This window comes from Lithobates pipiens, unplaced genomic scaffold (genome assembly GCF_037356315.1).
Source record: "Lithobates pipiens isolate NorthernLeopardFrog02 unplaced genomic scaffold, aLitPip1_a1.2 Scaffold_1, whole genome shotgun sequence".
NCBI lineage: Eukaryota > Metazoa > Chordata > Amphibia > Anura > Ranidae > Lithobates > Lithobates pipiens.
The window spans coordinates 175,945,495-175,965,451 of record NW_027507685.1 but is presented as its reverse complement, the minus strand read 5'-3'; the positions used below and the strand labels follow the sequence as shown (position 1 = coordinate 175,965,451).

At 44.5% G+C, this 19,957-nt stretch overlaps 1 long non-coding RNA gene across 1 annotated transcript in view; it reads left to right on the top strand.

Annotated features, from left to right (window-relative positions):
• The first annotated feature begins 1,190 nt into the window (after positions 1 to 1,190).
• The window catches only part of LOC143979654 (uncharacterized), a 32,853-nt gene continuing 14,086 nt past the window's right edge, over positions 1,191 to 19,957 (top strand). Inside the window, exons 1-2 of the long non-coding RNA XR_013274065.1 lie at positions 1,191 to 1,291; positions 8,954 to 8,983. This is a non-coding gene — a long non-coding RNA (uncharacterized LOC143979654). The remainder of the gene's footprint in view (positions 1,292 to 8,953; positions 8,984 to 19,957) is intronic.

The window sequence follows — 19,957 nt, the reverse complement described above, 5'->3', positions numbered from 1 at the left end:
TCTCCACCCAAGGAACTCAAGCAGCACAGGCTAGCCAAAGTGGAACTCAAGATAATCTGATGACCAGCAATTCTAAAGATTGTGGAGAAAGGTGTTATTTTTGTTCACACTTCTGCCAACTTTCCAAAGAGGTTCCTGGGTAATTCACAGCACAATGGTCTAGTGGTTAGCACTCTCACCTAGCAATAAGAAGGGTCGCTGGTTCAAATCCCAGTTTGCATGTTCTGCCTGTGTAGGTTTCCTCTGGGTACTCTGGTTTCCTCCCACAATCCAAAGACATGCAGGTAGGTTAATTGGCTTCTGTCCAAAATTGCCCTAGTATATCAATGGAGACCTTGGATTGTGGGCTCCTTGAGGGTAGGGAATCATGTGAGTGTGCAATATACAGGGATAGGGACAATTGTAGACACCTCACTCAGGTTGAACTGGATGGGCTGGTGTCTTTATTCAACCTTACTAACTATGAAACTATGAGCATGAATTGATGAGTAGTTCTTGATAGGAATACCAAACACCTTCTTAGGATGGTGACTGCCCTTATTTTGCTGTGAAAAAAAGACAACAATTTTCACAGCTTTGGACATTTTTTAACCCCCCACCAAGGGTTTAAATAAAATAAACAAATCTTTTTTTTTTTATAAAAATCAGCTCTCACCGCAACACTCCCACTATCATTGGTGCTGCCCACCTTCCCCACAATAATTCAATTTCAACACTAGATGTACTCAGCTCAGGTATCATGATGTGTGTCATAGATACTGCCAAAAAAAGAGAAAACGAGACAGAGAGATAGAGAGTGAAGAGCAGAGGTTAAGGGGAAAGGAAAAGGGAAGGGATGGGATGGGGAAGGGAAGGGAAGGGAATGGAAGGGAAGGGAATGGAAGGGAAGGGCCTAATTTACTCATTATTAATAAGGATAGATAGATAGATAGATAGATAGATAGATAGATAGATAGATAGATAGATAGATAGATAGATAGATAGATAGATAGATAGATACTGTATATAGATAGATAATTAGATAGTGTTTCCTCATCTTTTTATCTTCCTACTTCAGTGTTGATGACATCATTGGTACACAATGAAGTCTGGCCTGCCTGGCACATGACACATACACAGATAATGTTGTTAATCAGACCTGTTTAGTTCTTAATAAGCAGGGAGGGACCAGGTCACCCTTCAGGGTAGAAACTTCATACAGCAAACCTTTTCTTTTCCTGATAAGAAGCAGCACATCTTATCGCTTGGACCATGTACACCACAACATGGGGCATTCTCATTGTCCTTTTTGGTAAGAACCCTTAGGAATTATTATATTATGTGTGGCAAATGGGATGCCTTCTTTATATAATTATTTTTCTTTAAATTGAAGCACAGTTGTATGTTCTCCTTTACTCTTGTTATATTAATACAATCAGCACTGTCTCTTGGAGTCCTTAGCCAGATCCTTTTAGTTTAGTATGCATTGTTGGATCTTGTGTTTTTGTTATCAGAAATCGATTTAAATCTTGTGGTTATTCAAACTATAAGTATAATTTTCCTTAACAATGTATGTTATAGTTATACTATTAAAAGGCAAAATTGTAGAAACTGGCTAACTCCCAGGGTGTAACTGTTGAAAAGGGCTTCATAGAGTTAAGGTCATCGGAAATATTATTTAAATGAAGGATCAATTATAATTTGTTAACCAAGATAGCACAATAGATGTTTATGTTAAGACTTAAAGTGGAACTACAGATCTACTGTTATTCACTGTGAACAGGAAGACTTTTAAAGAGGAGGTAGAGTCTTCATCTTTAATTGTACCTACAGGTAAGCCTATAATAAGGCTTACCTATAGGCAGTGGCGTAGCGTGGGTTGTGCGAGGGGGGCCATGGCCCCGGGCACAACATTTATGGGGGCAAAATCCCGCCTCTGTCCCCCAAACTTTCTATTTCCTGTGTCTCCCATGCCTAAGCTCCAGCCAGCATGTTTCGTTTCAGACTGCCCCTGCAAATGGGGCAGTCCTCTTCCATCTCCGGCTTGGCGCTGATGTCATTGTAGTGCGCTGGACACCTTCGACTCAGCTCGGCTCACCTGGTCCTTGGTTCCTCCCTTTCCATAGACAAGGCTCTGTTTGGCAGACCCCCCCCCCCCCACCCCCAGCTTGGCCTAAGCTGGCCCCACATCCTCCCGTGCCGCAGGTACCACCATCTTCTGGACATGTGTAGTGTAGTTGGTGTTGTAGTGGTAAGTGTACTGTAGTGGGTTTTGTAGTAATCAGTGTAGTGTAATGGGTATTGTAGTGGTCAGTTTAGTGTACTGGGCATTATAGTGGTCGGTGTAGTGTAGTGGGTATTGTAGTGGATATTGTAGTGGTCAGTGTAGTGTAGTGGATATTGTAGTGGTCAGTGTAGTGTAGTGGGTATTGTAGTGGACAGTGTAGTGTAGTTTACAGTGTAGTGGGTATTGTATCGGTCAGTGTAGTTAGTGGGTATTGTAGTGGACAGTGTAGTGGGCATTGTAGTGGACAGTATAATGGGTATACCCTGATCTGTGAGGATGAGCTATATACTCTGTCCTGTGATGCTGAGCTGTATACTCCTGGAACTATGGGTGGAAGTATGTGAAATACAGGGGATGGAGTGGGTGGATTCTATAAGGGATGGGGCTTAAGAGAAGTTGGAGGGGTCAAAAAGGAAGGATAGGGTCTGGCATCCCCCCATTCTAAAACTTTACCAACCGCCACTGCAGGTAGGTTAGTGTAGGAATCTGGCTGGTCGGATGCTGATAACCCACACTACGCCACTGCCTGTATGTATTGTAAATATCTCCTAAACTTGCACTGTTTAGGAGATATTTACTATAGACGCCAACATCATTGGCTCATGCATCTCCAGTACGTAAAATATGGCTGGCCTGATCCCTGTGTGCCGGGAGGACTATCTCCTGCACATGTGTAGAAGTGATTTCATCTTGTGCCAGCCAATGCAGATGGCTGACAACTGGCACACAGAAAAAGATGGCAGTGCTGGCAAGGGACAGGGACTATTGGGGGAAAGTGGGTATTACTACCTTTAGTTTTGCTTTAAAGTGGTTGTAAAGGCACAAGGTTATTTATCTTCATGCATTCTATGCATAAAGATAAAAAAAAATTACTTCTGTGTGTAGCAGCCCCCCAAGCCCCCCTAATACTTACCTAAACCCCCCCTCTTGATCTAGTGAGGTCCACAAGAGCCTTACCTCTCCAGGGACTTGCACACCTAATTGGCTTTTGGCAGCAGCGGGAGTCATTGGCTCTCACTGCTGTAAATCATAGCCAGTGAGCCAATCAGGATATGGAGGCGGAAGAGCCGAGCCACAGCTTCATTTGTGAATGGACACACAGAGCCGCGGCTCGGGAGTGTGCCTGTTTGGGTGCTCCCACAGCAAGCTGCTTGCTGTGAGGGCACCCGTCAGAAGGAAGGAGCCAAGAGAACTGACAGGGGACCCGAGAAGAGGAGGGTCTGGGCTGCTCTGTGCAAAACCATTACACAGAGCAGGTGAGTATAACATGTTTGTTATTTAAAAAAACAATTTTTTTTTTATCATTTTGGATGGTGTAAAGGAGGGTTATAACCCCTGTTAGTTTTTTTTGTGGTTTTATTTTTGCCATTTTGTCCAATTGGGGTGAATTCCCTTCACTTCCTGCCCAATAGCCAAGATGGGAAGTGAGAGAGATCCCTTAAAAGTGAGGGAATCCCTAGTTGTCACCAAGATCACCAGAACTAGTGTCCACAATGGGATTTCCCCCCCTAGTACTGTTCTGGGGACAACCCACAATTTGGTATTTTTTTTTCACTGTTGATGATATTTACTATTTTTGGTCACCTCTGGGCATTTGGGACTAAATCCAGCAAGAGAGCTGTAGGAGAGAGGGGGTGCAGGTGGGATGAGGCACGAGGCACTCTATGGTTCAGGAAATGTCACACCGTCTGCTTTCTCTTGTTTGGTGCCAGGCCTGGAACTAACCTAATGTCTAATGTGAGGGTGCAGTAAAACATGTCAAGGAGCCAGAGGATGAAAAGTCAGCAGGGCAGCGGATAGGCTCAGCAGTTTGTAGGGCAGTCTACAGGGGTTAGCAGTGTGAGAGACAGGACTCAGCAGGGCAATGTACAGAGTTGGTGAGGTGGAGGGCAATGTACAGAGTCGGTGGGGTGCAAGGCAGAGGTCAGTAGTAAGTGAGGCAGAGGACAGATTTTGCCTAACAGTGGAAACTTAAAGTGGTTGTAAACCCTTACAAACCAACTTTGACCTACAGGTAAGCCTAGATTAAGGCTTACCTGTAGGTCCAAGAAATATCTCCTAAACCTACACAGTTTAGGAGATATTTTCCGAAAGACAGGCACCGCTCTCTACGGTGCATGTGCCATAGACAGCGGCGGGCAGGCGCACTGAGCGCGCCGCGATCAACTGCGATATGCCGTGAGTGGCGGCTCCCGTGCGCATGCGCGGGAGTGACGTCATCACGGCTTCACTGAATGACAGCGCTGGAGCAGCGAGACCCACCGAGAAGATGGATGCGCCGGACTACAGGGGACAGCGGTGACATCGCTGGCTCCTGTGTCAGGTAAATGACATATAATGGACTACTATGCGATGCATAGTAGTTTATTATGCTTTACCTTTGCAGGGAATCAAAGAGGAAGTAAACTCATCAGGGTTTACTTCCTCTTTAACCACTTCCCACCCGGCCAATGCATATATACGGCCGGGTGGGAGCCATCTACTCCTGATAGGCCGTTCAGGAACGTCCTTCAGGAGTAGCAGGATCGCGCGCTCGCGCAGCGGCGCAATCCCGATGTGCTCGTGTCACCCGGACACGGCACATCTCAGATCGGCAGGAGGGCTCTGTGATTGGCCCTCCTGAACACATGACGGCCGTGTCCAATCACGGCCGTCATGTGATGTAAACAAACAGCCGGTTGCTAGGCAATCGGCTCTCCTCTCCTCACACGGAAGTCACCGCTGAGGAGAGGAGAGCAGAACGCTGCAGCCGGCTGATGATCAGTGAGTATGGGCTGCTTTTTACAGCTTTTTACTCACTGATCATCAGTGTAGTGTAAACACACAACACACCACACAGTACAAACACAGTCCCCACATATGTCCCCAAAACACACATGTCCCCAAAACATACATGTCCCCAAATAATAAAAACACATGTCCCTAATAATAAAAACATGTCCCCCACATATGTCCCACTAAAATCACATGTCCCAATGATTATCTGCACACATATGTACGTGATCACCTGCACACATATGTACATGATCATTTGCGTACATATGTCCGTGATCACACAAACCAATTATTATACACTTAACGGATTTTTTTTTTACCAAAAACATGTAGCAGAATACATTTTGGCTTAAATTTATGACAAAATTGTTTTTTTTCCAAATTTCCGCTATTTTTGCGCTTATATCGCAAAAAAAAAAAAACGGAGTCGTGAATAAATAACACCAAAATAAAGCTCTATTTGTGCGAACAAAATGATAACAATTTCATTTGGGTACAGTGTAGCATGACCGCGCAATTGTCACTGAAAGCGCTAGAGCGATGAAAGCTGAAAATTGGGCTGGGAAGGAAGGGGGTGAAAGTGCCCTGTATTGTAGTGGTTAAATAGGACGATTAAACAGAATCTGTGCCTAGTCGCTTTATACTTTGCATGCATATACTATATAGTCCTTGTGCCTACAAAATACTCCTTCTTACTATGTCAAACAATGCACATCTTATTTAGATGCTAAGAGAAAGCTTTGGAGAATGGCCTTGGAGAATGCCCATGGCGAACATAAAGTGTCCCTTTACGTCAAAAGCGGTTTTAGACCAGCTAGAAAACAGCAATAGTGAATTAGAATCATTTGCAGAATTGAGCAATAGTGATTAGTGTTGAAATTCATCATCAAACACTGACAGTAATGGCAGCGACAATTCTGCAACTGAGCAAATTTCTGTGTTTTTGAGTTGATTACATTATTGAATAATGTTATTATTATTATTATTATATTATTATTTTTGATAATTATTTATAGGTATTTATTATATTATAATTTATGATTTTGTGTTTAAAACTTTATCACACTCGGACTAGACTAGACTCTTGTTTGGACAGATTTAAGTGAGTTATTCCTAAGAATTACAGGCCTACAATATAAAATGACAAATTTCCATGTAAAACAATGTACCGCTTTCAGCATCAAAAATCGGACTTAATCATACTGCCATGGAGGTTAATGATCATTTACTGCTAGTTACAGTATATGTAAACCCTTACCTTGTAAAACAACCCATTCAGTGTAACCGCTTCCCGACAGGCGCACAACGATGTACATCAGCAGAATGCCATGGACAGGCACATAGGCGTACAGGTACGTCCATTTAAATGTGCCGCCGTGCCATCGCGTGCGCGCCGATGGTGGTGCACGTGCCGGTCGGGACCTCTGTGAGTTCGATCGCGGGTCCCACAGACTCGATCGCAGCGGGGATACCTGCGATCGTCTCACGGGAGGAAGAACAAGGAGATGCTAAAGTAAACAAGCATCTCCCCATTCTGACTAGCAACAGTGACACTAATCTCTGCTCCCTGTAATTGCAGCAGAGATCAGTGATGTGCAAAACACAGCCACGCCCCCCACAGTTAGTAACACGCCCCTAGGACACACTTAACCCCTACACTGCCACCTCCTGGTTAACCCCTTCGCTGCCAGTATCATTTACACAGGAATCAGTGCATTTGTATAGCACTGATTGCTGTATAAATGACAATGGTCCCAAAACTGTCAAAAAATGTCCCATGTGTCCTCCATAATGATCACCCGACTTGAGTGCACCTCTTCTAATACATCATCATATTGATTATACGTTTTGTTGACAAGTTATGACTATATTGGTATAGCAATGTTCTATTTACTACGACCAATGCAGCATTGTTACAGTGATATCTTTCCCTTGGTACGAAAGAGTCGTGGCAGCACTTTTTGTTTACCTGTCTCGCATTTTTGGATGCTGTGAATCTTTCAATAAAATCTTTTATGGAAAAATCGATGATCACCGCCGTTACTAGTAAAAAAAAAATATTAATAAAAATGCTGTAAAACTATCCCCTATTTTGTAAACACTATAACTTTTGCGCAAACCACAATCAATAATCGCTTATTGCAATCTTTTTACCAAAAATATGTAGAAGAATACGTATCGGCATAAACTGAGGATAAAAATGTTTTTTATACATTTTTGGGGGATATTTATTATAGCAAAAAGTAAAAAAGAATGTGTTTTTTTTCAAAATTGTCGCTCTTTTTTTTGTTTATAGCGCAAAAAATAAAAACCGCAGGGGTGATCAAATACCACCAAAGCTCTATTTGTGGGAAAAAAAGGACGCCAATTTTGTTTGTGCACCATGTCGCACAGCCGCGCAATTGTCAGTTAAAGCAACGCAGTGCCGAATCGCAAAAGTGCTCTGGTCTTTGGCCAGCAAAATGGTCCAGTCTGAAAGTGGTTAAAATATCAATGAAAGGCAAAACATTTGTGTGTGCATATAAAAAACACATTATAAATACCTTTTTGTTTTTCTTTTTTTGTAAGTGATCACATAATCTCTGTTCTGAGTTGCATAAGGGTCTTATTAAGCCCCATACACACTATTAGATTTTCTGCTGTTTTTTTCCTTCAGATTCACCAAAACCATATAATATGAGGTCAAACCTTAGGAGTTTTAATTTATATGCAATCAGACAGGCCCTTGCATCACATGGTTTTGGTAAATCTGAAGACAAAAATCAGCAGAAAATCTGATAGTGCGTATGGGGCTTTAGAGAGGTAGAGAAACAAAACTACACTGATCTTTCCAGTGACAACATAAGTCTGACCATTGGAGAACAGGCAGGCTGTTCTCTTAGCACAACCAGAAAACTGACCCCACTGATATGGATGTGCTCTCGTGCCTAGTGTGGTCAGTTTGAACAGGGAAACAGAGAGACTGGCAGGAACACCAGGTATTTCATACAAAGGAAGTAATACAAAGATCAAAATAATTGTGCGCTGCCACCTAGTGTTAAAGTGCAAATAGAACTCGATCAAAGTCAGTTTGTCAATCAAGAGAGAGAGAGGGGTTGGGGCCAAACTGGGGCCCCATGTCTTAATGGACACACAAAGCTGCTGCTTGGGTGCCCCCATAGCAAGCTGTGGGGGGCACTCAACAGGAGGGAGGAGCCAGGAGAGCCGAAGAAGGACCTGAGAAGAGGAGGACTGAGGCTGCTCTGTGCAAAACCAACTACACAGGGCAGGTAAGTATGACATATTTGTTATATTATAGAAAAGAAAACAAGACTTTACAATCACTTTAAGGCTAAGGTAATACTGGAATTTTACTTTAGGCTGGGTTCACACTTATGCAAATTGGAGGGTTTCACTGCATCCAATTTGCATGACAGGAGAGTGTGCCAGGCTCTCAATGGAACTAGATCACACATCTCCGGGGGGCAGCGGAGTGGATTGCACAGGCGTCCTGTGCGTTTCAGGTCAGAATTCAGGCACACATTTGGGCCTAATTCGTTCCTGAAATGGAGAACAGGGAAGCAGCGGACCACTGCTATCAGTTGCATCCGAATCAAGAGTGAACCCAGCTTAAAATGGAACCTTTCTCTTCAATAAACATGTAAACATAATGGTATGTTCATTCCCTACTAATGTCTTCCCCCAAAATACGCAGGCTATGCAGATATTTTAAATCCAGTTGCTGGAGGTGAAGTTTTAAAACAAGGACAGGCAGAGAATGTGTACTTTCATTAGGTCAGCAATGGCAACCCAGGCATTTTTTACTCACAATAGGTATCCTTTAAGGACACATTTATCATAGAGACTATTGCTATAAGACTTTCATCTTACTGTGTAAACCTGATAATGTAAAAAAAATGTGATTTGTTATAGGTGTGCTGAGCAGAACTGCTGTGGCGGCAGGTAAGCAATTTATTCTGTAAAAGTACATTTGTAAGACACTACATAATTAATTGAAAACCACAAAACAAGAATGTAAAGCTGTATATTGCAGATTGCCAGTACTTAGATGTGATGATGGGTTTATTTCCATTTTTTGGTCATTTATTCCTTTATTTCTAACTGGTGATGCTGCCAGTAATGCATTTCATGTCCAAAGGCATAAAAAAGCATTCACTATACTATATCTATGAAGGAGCTGCATTATCACTCTAGACAGCATTGAGGAAAACCTCCCAATCTTTGCTTCTCCATAACATAGTGGAAGGTGTTCCCTGTTCAGCAGAGATAACTGGGAACAATGTAGCTGATAAGAGTGCGGCTCAGAGAGCACAGGGAGTTATCAGCTCAAAATATGTCAGACAGACCTACATATATTTTAAAGTGGAGGGCCACCCTGAAAAAAAAAAATACATTAAAAATTAGAAAAAAATCTGAAAAAAAAAATGAATTTTTTTTTTTAACTTACCAGAAATGCCTGTTGCTAGGCACATCGTCCTAATCTGCCTCTTCCTCCTCCGCGGAGATCTTCTGTCTTCTCTCCTCCATGCTGCGTCTTCTGGGTAATGGGTCGCTGCTGGCACTGAGGAGCCACAGTTCATTGAGGGAACCATAAATGCCAACATGTACTTTGACATAATGAAACAGCATGATCCCCTCCCTTCAGCGACTAAAGCCCTGTGCACACAGGCTCAATGCCAGCCGACATCGGGTGGTTCATTAAAAACCATCCGGCATTCAGTTTGCATTAAAGGCAATTGGTCTGACAGAAACCGAACGTATGGCCGGCTTTTGTGGTGCGTGCATGCAGAAAAAACAGCAACCAATTAACTCCTGATCAGCGCTCTCAGCCAATGGCAGAGAACGCTAATATGAGTGTTCTGGCGGGGGGCCGTCCCCCTGTCAGAACATAACGGCTCACCAGGGGGAGATTCCTATATATATTTTTCATAGTTAGTACAGCGGCTGTAAAAAAAATCTTATGTAGGGATAAACCCAATGTTCGAATCGAATGTAAGGTGTTCACCTGTTCCCCGAATAGCGAACAATTTGGGGTGTTTGCGGCAAATTCTAAAGCCGCAGAACACCCTTTAAAAAGTCTATGGGGGAAATCAAAAGTGCTAATTTTAAAGGCTTATATGCATGGTATTGTCATAAAAAGTGTTTGGGGACCTGGGTCCTGCCCCAGGGGACATGTATCAATGCAAAACACGTTTTTAAAACGGCCGTGTTTTTTGGTAGCAGTGATTTTAATAATGCTTAAAGTGACACAATAAAAGTGAAATATTCCTTTAAATTTCATACCTGGGGGGTGTCTATAGTATGCCTGTAAAGTGGCGCATGTTTCCCGTGTTTACAACAGTCCCTGCACAAAATGACATTCCTAAAGAAAAAAAAAGTCAGTTAAAAGTACTTGTCGCTAGGGATGAGCTTCGTGTTCGAGACGAACATACGAACGTATCCGTGTTTTGTAGGCTCTGATGATGACTCTGATGATGACACTCAGCTAGAGGAAAGCAGTAGCGTGAATGCAGAGAGAGGGGATGCTCAAGAAGGACAGCAATCTGGCAGTCATGTTCCACAAGCTGCAGCATATTGCCAGGTTTGCTACAGCGATGAAGAGGGAGGGGATGATGAGGGCACTGACTCCACGTGGGTGCCTGGTAGGAGAGAGGAGGAGGAGGCACATGTCCAATGAGGCAGGATGCCCTCCGGGGGCCAGCTTAGGGGCAGCACACCGACTGAATCACACCGCAGAGCTCCGCCTGTGCAGGACGCTGCCACTGCGCATTATTCTAAAAGTTCTTTGGTGTGGGCCTTTTTTGAGACGAGTGCATCAGATCGCACCGCTGCTATTTGCAACATATGTCTCAAGCGTATCTCGCGTGGCCAAAACATCAGCCGCTTGGGCACCACATTCTTTGAACAGACATATGTTGACCTGCCATGCAGCTCGTTGGCAAGCGTACCTCAAAGACCCACACCAAAGAACAAAGTGGACCTCTCCTTGCTCCTCATCAGCTGGCATCTCCAACCCCACTAGACCTTCAGTCCTCTGAAACCTGCTCTGAGAGGAATGAAGGTGTAGAATTAGGTGTGTCACAGCCAAGTGCTTCCGGGCACTCTGCTAGCAGTACACCCACGTCCGATTATAGCAGGCAAATGTCCCTGCCCCAGCTGCTGGACCGGCGAAAGAAGTTCACTCCCAGCCATCCACATGCCCAGCGGTTGAATGCTAGCTTGGCTAAATTGCTAGCACTTCAACTGCTGCCTTTTCAGTTGGTAGACTCGGCCCCCTTCTGTGAGTTTGTACAATGTGCAGTTCCTCAGTGGCAGGTCCCCAAACGCCACTTTTTCTCACGGAAGGCGATTCCGGCTCTCTACCGGCATGTGGAAGGCAATGTCCTTGCCTCACTGGACAGGGCGGTCAGCGGTAAGGTGCATATTACCGCTGACTCATGGTCCAGCAGGCATGGACAGGGACGTTACCTATCTTTCACGGCCCATTGGGTCACTCTTCTGGCAGCTGGGAAGGATGCAGGACAAGGTGCAGTAGTGTTGGAGGTTGTTCCGCCACCACGCCTCCAAAATGCTACTATTGGTTGTGACACACCTCTCTCCTCCACCCCCTCCTCTTCTTCTTCCTCCATGGCCTCTTCCAGTGCTCTGTCCTCAGAACGAGCGGTGCTCCGTAGGCGTTCCAGGGGCTACGAAAGTACGCAGGCAAAATTATGCCATGCCGTGCTTGCGCTGCTTTGTTTGGGGGACAGGAGCCACACTGGGGCAGATGTTTTGTCAGCTCTGCAGGGGCAGGCCGAGAGGTGGTTGACGCCACGCCAGCTTAAGCCAGGAATGGTGGTTTGCGACAATGGCACCAACCTCCTCTCCGCCCTCCGACAGGGACAACTGACCCATGTGCCCTGTGTAGCTCACGTCCTTAACCTGGTGGTGCAGCGGTTCTTCGGCAGGTACCCCGGCTTACAGGATGTCCTGAAGCAGGCCAGGAAATTCTGTGTGCATTTCCGCCGATCATTTAATGCCTGTGCTCGGCTGGCTGAGCTCCAAAAGGAGTTGAACCTGCCCAAGAACCGCCTTATATGTGACATGCCCACCAGGTGGAACTCAACGTTGGCCATGCTGCAGCGGCTGCACATGCAGCAGAGGGCCATCAATGAGTACCTGTGCGACTACGGCACCAGGACAGGATCAGGGGAGCTCGGTTTTTTCTCACCACGCCAGTGGGGCATGATCAGGGATGCATGCACTGTCCTGTCACCATTTAAGGAGGCCACACGGATGGTGAGCAGTGATAGTGCATGCATCAGTGACACTGAACCTCTTGTCCACCTCTTGGAGCAGAATACGCTGCGTGGAATAATGGACAGGGCACTTGAGGCAGAACAGAGGCAGGAAGAGGAGGACTTCCTTGCCTCTCAAGGCCCCCTTTATCCAGACAGTGTTCCTGCTGTGCCACCCATCACACAGGAAGAGGATGAGGAGGAGGAGGATGATTGTGTCAGCATGGAGGTGGAGGCTGGCACTCAGCATCAGCAGCAGCAGTCTTGTAGGGATGATTTACAGTCCCAAGAAACACGTGGACTTGTACGTGGTTGGGAGGAGGTAGCTGCGGATCATGTTGTCCTTGGTCACCCAGAGGACTCCGGACCGAATGCCTCAGCTAACCTACGCTGCATGGCCTCCCTGATCCTGCAAAGCCTGCGGAAGGATCCTCGTATTCTTCGGATCAAGGAAAGGGACCATTACTGGCTGGCCACTCTCCTTGATCCACGATACAAGGGTAAGGTTACCGACCTTATCTTGCCATCGCAGAGGGAGCAGAGGATGAGACATCTCCGGGAGGCCTTGCAGAAAGGTCTGTGCAACGCGTTCCCAGAGACTGGGAGGTTACAAACTCCTGGTCCTGGACAACGTGTTGCTGAGGCATCGGTCAGAAGGAGCGGTGGAGAAGGTGGCCGTCTGACTGATGCTTTCAGACAATTTTTTAGTCCGCAGCCCCAAGGTATGATCGGTTCCAGCAACCATCGCCAGCGTCTGATTTACATGGTGCAGGAATACCTAGGGGCAAGGTCAGACTTGGACACCTTTCCCACCGAAAATCCTCTGGCTTACTGGGTCTTGAGGATGGATCACTGGCCAGAGCTTGCACAGTATGCAATTGAGCTACTGGCCTGTCCTGCATCCAGCGTTCTTTCGGAACACACCTTCAGTGCTGCTGGTGGCTTTGTTACCGATCACAGGGTGCGCCTGTCCACCGAATCAGTTGATCGACTGACCTTCATCAAGATGAATCAGTCTTGGATCACCCACAGCTACCAAGCACCTGAAGCTGATGTAACCGAATAATTTTTTTTGAAATATCACATCCCTTCAAGACTGCCTATGCTGATGCTGAGTGACTGTCCTGTTATGTTGATTGTCTATCCTCTTCCTCCTCCGCTGATATGTTGGAAGAACATTTCTGGTTCTGGGTGATGCCATCAGCCCAATTTTTCTGCCCCTGTTTAACAGGGGCGTTTAATTACAATTTTTGATGCAATGCTTTGCAGCAGGGCTAATTCCTGCAATAAAACTAGAGTATATGGGAGAGGTTGCAGTGTGGTGGCACCAGCACCAGTGCCTAAAGGCCCAATTTTTCTGCCCCTGTTTAACAGGGGCGTTTAAGTACAATTTTTGATGCAATGCTTTGCAGCAGGGCTAATTCCTGCAATAAAAATAGAGTATATGGGAGAGGTTGCAGTGTGGTGGCACCAGCACCAGTGCCTAAGACCCTTTTTTTCTGCCCCTGTTTAACAGGGGCATTTAAGTACAATTTTTGATGCAATGCTTTGCAGCAGGGCTAATTCCTGCAATAAAAATAGAGTATATGGGAGAGGTTGCAGTGTGGTGGCACCAGCACCAGTGCCTAAGGCCCAATTTTTCTGCCCCTGTTTAACAGGGGCGTTTAAGTACAATTTTTGATGCAATGCTTTGCAGCAGGGCTAATTCCTGCAATAAAACTAGAGTATATGGGAGAGGTTGCAGTGTGGTGGCACCAGCACCAGTGCCTAAGGCCCAATTTTTCTGCCCCTGTTTAACAGGGGCGTTTAATTACAATTTTTGATGCAATGCTTTGCAGCAGGGCTAATTCCTGCAATAAAAATAGAGTATATGGGAGAGGTTGCAGTGTGGTGGCACCAGCACCAGTGCCTAAGACCCTTTTTTTCTGCCCCTGTTTAACAGGGGCATTTAAGTACAATTTTTGATGCAATGCTTTGCAGCAGGGCTAATTCCTGCAATAAAAATAGAGTATATGGGAGAGGTTGCAGTGTGGTGGCACCAGCACCAGTGCCTAAGGCCCAATTTTTCTGCCCCTGTTTAACAGGGGCGTTTAAGTACAATTTTTGATGCAATGCTTTGCAGCAGGGCTAATTCCTGCAATAAAACTAGAGTATATGGGAGAGGTTGCAGTGTGGTGGCACCAGCACCAGTGCCTAAGGCCCAATTTTTCTGCCCCTGTTTAACAGGGGCGTTTAATTACAATTTTTGATGCAATGCTTTGCAGCAGGGCTAATTCCTGCAATAAAACTAGAGTATATGGGAGAGGTTGCAGTGTGGTAGCACCAGCACCAGTGCCTAAGGCCCAATTTTTCTGCCCCTGTTTAACAGGGACATGTAATTACAATTCTTGATATAATATTTCACAGGAGGGCCCGTTCCTGTGCCCACCCAGAGTAACTGTGAGGACTTATAGTGTTGTGGCACCAGCAGCACAACTCCCAAAGGTCAATTTTTCTACCACTGTTCAACAATGTCATGTAATTACAATTCTTGATATAATCGTTCACAGCAGGGCGCTCCAGCGCCCACCAAGAGTCACTTTCAGGGCTTACAATGTTGTGGCAAAACCAACACCTTGTTCCGCCATTTCTGCAGAGCATATAGGGCAGGCCCCTACTTTCAAACATCCAACTTACAAACATCTCCTACTTGCAAACGGAAAGAGACAACAGCAAGTGAGATGAAAAAAGATGTACAACAAAACAAATTATACAGGGGTGATAACCCTTCCCTATGTTTTCCAAAAAGCTTAAAAATATTTTTTTTGACTGGAGCTACACTTTAAAAATGTACCAGTTGAAAATTACAAACAGATTCAACTTAACACAACAAACCTACACAGTCCCTGTCTTGTTTGCACCGCCTGTATACTGTTGTTCTGAGTATATAGGGCCTGGGTGCCACACGCATTTCCTTTTTTTAATATGGGTACTGGGTTCCCCTTAATATGCGTACAAGACCCAAAGGGGCTGATAATGGGCAGGGAGGGCTACCCATGCCATTTTTCTCAATGATTTTCAACCATATTGCAGGAACCAGATATAACATTAAAACCGCAAGCAGTTTTAAATGATGTTATTTCCGTTTAATGTCATTTTGTGCAGGGACTGTTCTAAACACGGGAAACACGTGGCACTTCACAGGCATACTACAGACACCCCCCAGGCACCATATTTAAAGGAATATTTCAATTTTTTTTCACTTTAATCGTCATTAAAATCAATGCTCCCGCCAAAACGGCCATTTTTAAAAACATCCTGGGGCAGGAGCCAGGTCCCCAAACCCTTTTTAGGACATTATCTTGCATATTAGCCGTTAAAATTAGCACTTTTAATTTCGAGCGTTCGAGTCCCATAGACTTCAATGGGGTTCTAAAGTTCGTACGAATTTGGGGTCCGTTCGAAAGTTCTGGTGCGAACCGAACCGGGGGGTGTTCGGCTCATCCCTACTTGTGACTATAATGAATTGTCTGTCCCGGCAATGCACATAAAAGTCACTGAAAAAAATGGCATGGAATTCCCACACAGTCCATTACCAGGCCCTTTGGGTCTGGTATGAATATTAAGGGGAACCCCAAACCAAAATTTCAAAAAAAAAATTGCGTGGGGGTCCCCCAAAATTCCATACCAGACCCTTATCTGAGCATGCAACCTGGCAGGCCACAGGAAAAGAGGGGGGGAAGAGAGCGCCCCCCCCTCCTGAACCGTACCAGGCCACATGCCCTCAACATGGGGAAGGTGCTTTGGGGTAGTCCCCCAAAGCACTGTGTCCCCATGTTGATGGGGACAAGGGCCTTATCCCCACAACCCTTGCCTGGTGGTTGTGGGGGTCTGCGGGCGGGGGGCTTATCGAAATCTGGAAGCCCCCTTTAACAAGGGGTCCCCCAGATCCCGGCCTCATCCCCTATGTGAAATGGTAACGCGGTACAAATGTACTCCTACCATTTTTTTTAAAAAATGTGAAAATGGTAAAATGACATGACACTGCTTGGGGACAAGTTCTTTTTAAAAAAATAAAAAAATTAAAATGTCGCACAAAGTCTTCTTCCTCTTCTCTAGCTCCGCCGATGGACTGAAAAATAAAAAATAAAAAAAAAACCTGCACGCCGCCACCGATCGACCTCTATGGGAGGCTCCCGCCATAATGACCATCCTTTCAAGTGACAGTTCTTTTATAACTGAGGGCAAGGCCACACAGTGATGTCGCCGGGTAACCCCGCCCCCCTCTGAAGCACTGGAACATCCCTATGGCTTCCCCGTAGCATCAGAGGGGGACGGGGCCACCCGGTGATGCAGGAGGGAGAGGCCAGGAGCGCTGGAGGGGGACCTGAGGGGGGACCAGAGGAGGGAGACCCTCCTCTGTGCAGTAAAACTACTGCACAGAGGAGGTAAGTATAACATGTTTGTTATTTTTAAAAAACAAAAAAACAAGACTTTAGAATCACTTTAACCGCATTCCGACCAGCAGCCGCAGTTATACTGTGTAAACACACACTTCCATGCTCTGTTCTGAGAGGAATGACAGATCATACGTTCCTATTAGCTAGGAACCACGATCCGTCACTTCCTCTAGTCAGTCTCCTCCCCATTCAGTTAGAATCACCTCCCAGGGAACACAGTTAACACCTCTAAAGCCTCCTAGTGTTAACCCCTTCACTGCCAGTGAAATTTTTACAGTAATCAATGCATTTTTATAGCATTGTTCGCCGTATTAATGCCAATGGTACCAAAAAATGTGTCAAAATTGTCCGATGTGTCCGCCATAATGTCGCAGTCACAATAAAAATTGTAGATCGCTGCCATTACTAGTAAAAAAAAAAATTATAAAAATGCTATAAATCTATCCCCTATTTTGTAGATGCTATAACTTTTGCGCAAACCAATCACTATACGCTTATTGCGATTTTTTTTTACCAAAAATATGTCGAAGAAAAGATATCGGCCTAAACTGAGGAAAAAATTAGCTTTTTAAAAAAAAAAATGGGCATATTTATTATAACAAAAATTACAAAATATTGTGTTTTTTATCTAAATTGTCACTATTTTTCTGTTTATAGCGCAAAAAATAAAAACCGCAGAGGTGATCAAATACCACTAAAAGAAAGCTCTATTTGTGGGAAAAAATGTTTTTTCAGCTTTGTTAGGGTGCAACGTGAAATGACAGCGCAATTAAAGCAATGCAGTGCCAAATAGCAAAAAGTGCTCTAGTCAGGAAGGGGGTAAATTCTTCCGGGGCTGAAGTGGTTAAGAAATAAGGGGGGGATTTACTAAAATTGGAGAGTGAAAACTCTGGTGCAGCTCTGCATAGAAACCAGCCATCTTCCAGGTATTTTTCTGTATGTTCGGGTCCCTTAATATATAACACATTAGGGAATGTGCATGTACAGTAGGTGCCGCCAATATTGTGTTTCCAGTGCAATGGGATCGCGCTGGAAATCACCGCTGTGTGATGTGCTTCTCGTGCTCGCCTCCCCCACGAGATGCCACACATCCATAGGAATGTATTGGGGGCGGCGAGCGGGGGGCTCGACATAGCTCGGCGCTGGCTCCCGCGACAGGGCTCACGGTGTCAATCTCACCATGAGATAACAGCGGCAAGATTGACACAATATCGACGGCACCCACTGTATTGCAGAAATGTACTGCATATTTTTTTTTTCCTTTGGCCTAGACATATGGTTTACCTAATCAATGAGTTTGCATGACACAATCTTCTTTACATTTATTATTTACCAACCTTCATACTTCCTCTATTGTTGATTTATTCTGACAGGCATTGCTGTATGATAAATTCATACCATACATATGATTGGAATGCATAAACTTTTTGTGGCTTAGACATGCCAGGTATTTAGTGAATACTTTTGAATATTCATGAGTACTTATAATCTTTTAATGCTTTCAAAAGACACATATTCATCCTTAATCAGTCTGATGACCTAAATCCTGTGTGTGTAATATTGACCTAACCAGTCCTATACACTGCTCAGGCTGGAATTGTGCTCTGTGATAGATGTAAGAAAAATATCACGTCAATGACACCATACATCTTAATGCAAAATAGTACTAGGTTTTATCAAAGAGGAGGTGGAAAATGCAAATGATGTACAAAGTGTGTAACCAAAAGCATTTGATGTCAATTTAGTGCACTAAGAAAACTGAAAGAAGAATTTTGATTGGTTGATTTGGTTTAATGCAATATGTACATACTGTACATCCCTATTTGCCTTTGGAATAAGTCATCGCTGGCACTTTATAATAGAGCAATGGTAACATTTAACAACAGTAGGAAACTGTAACGTATCCTATTCCACACTCCGCTTGAGTGCTTCCGTCAGTATATCCCGCTTCCTCCAGTCTGACCATCAGAGAGATATATTATTATAGCTGCATTGAATACAAGTCTAGCCAAAAATAGCTTGTAGAATCTTGAATGATTTATTGGACAGAATACAGCCTTTTTATACACTTTTAACACAAGGGGCTAGATAACGAGGTAGGGCTGGCTCATGGATACTCCCCCCTCCCCTCTAGCAACAACTTAAAAGACAATTATATAATTAACATGTTAATTAACACAGCACTTAAGAGAGCATAGGTGACCAGACAGTCCGTCTACAGAAGGCAATCTGATCAGGTCTTTCAATGATCATGTATTGTTCAGAATTAACAACCAAGAATAGTCTTTGGGCAAATCCAAGAAAACCTTCTCACAATAGCAGAGTTAATTAACACAAACAACAATGGGTGAAAGACTCTTAGAGCCCACACTAGCCTGATTCACAATAAACACATTATAACAGACAACAGGCAGATGGCTGGAGTTGATGACATCAGCATCTTCTATGAGCCCCAACAATATGAATGTCACTATTTATAATATGGCCGATACAGGGTCCCCAGAGTCTGTGTGTCTTGGGGGGACATGGACTTGAATCTAAAGTAACACCACCTCAAGGATCCCCAGGCATTCAGCTCACAAAGAGCACAGTTCCCCCAAACGCCAAGGCCCATAATCGGTACGCAAGAGGCTATCATTCAGTCCCCTCCAACAGCCTCTGTCTAGGTGAGTCTGTCACAGAAATAGAGTAGCTAAATATTCTGAATTTCAAGACACATTTCTGGATTTTCTGGTCGTTGCAATTTTTGCTCTTTTACCAACCGTACAATGTAGGCTCTACTTTTCTACAAATTTGTTTTAGTTCTTAAGACAGATCTATTTTTTACATTTAAATATGAACTGCCTTGCTTGAATGAAAAAAAGATAAAGTTCCAAAAGGACCAACATTTTTAAATGCTTACAGTTACACTTCTTCCTTGGAGTTCATTCTAGGTTAGGCATTTGGTCACATGACTGCTTGGGAGGATTACACAATGTGCATTCTAGTTCTCACCTTTAATCTGTAAAGGTGTAATCTCATGACCAACAATTTAGGCTTTTGGTCATGTGAACCTTAGGAATGTGTTACCATACTTATCAGCACCCATCAGTGCCACCTATCAGTGCAGCCTCATCAGTACCCATCAGTGCCCATCAATGCCACCTCATGAGTGCCCATCAGTGCAGCCTCATCAGCGCACATCCATGAAAGAGAAAAAT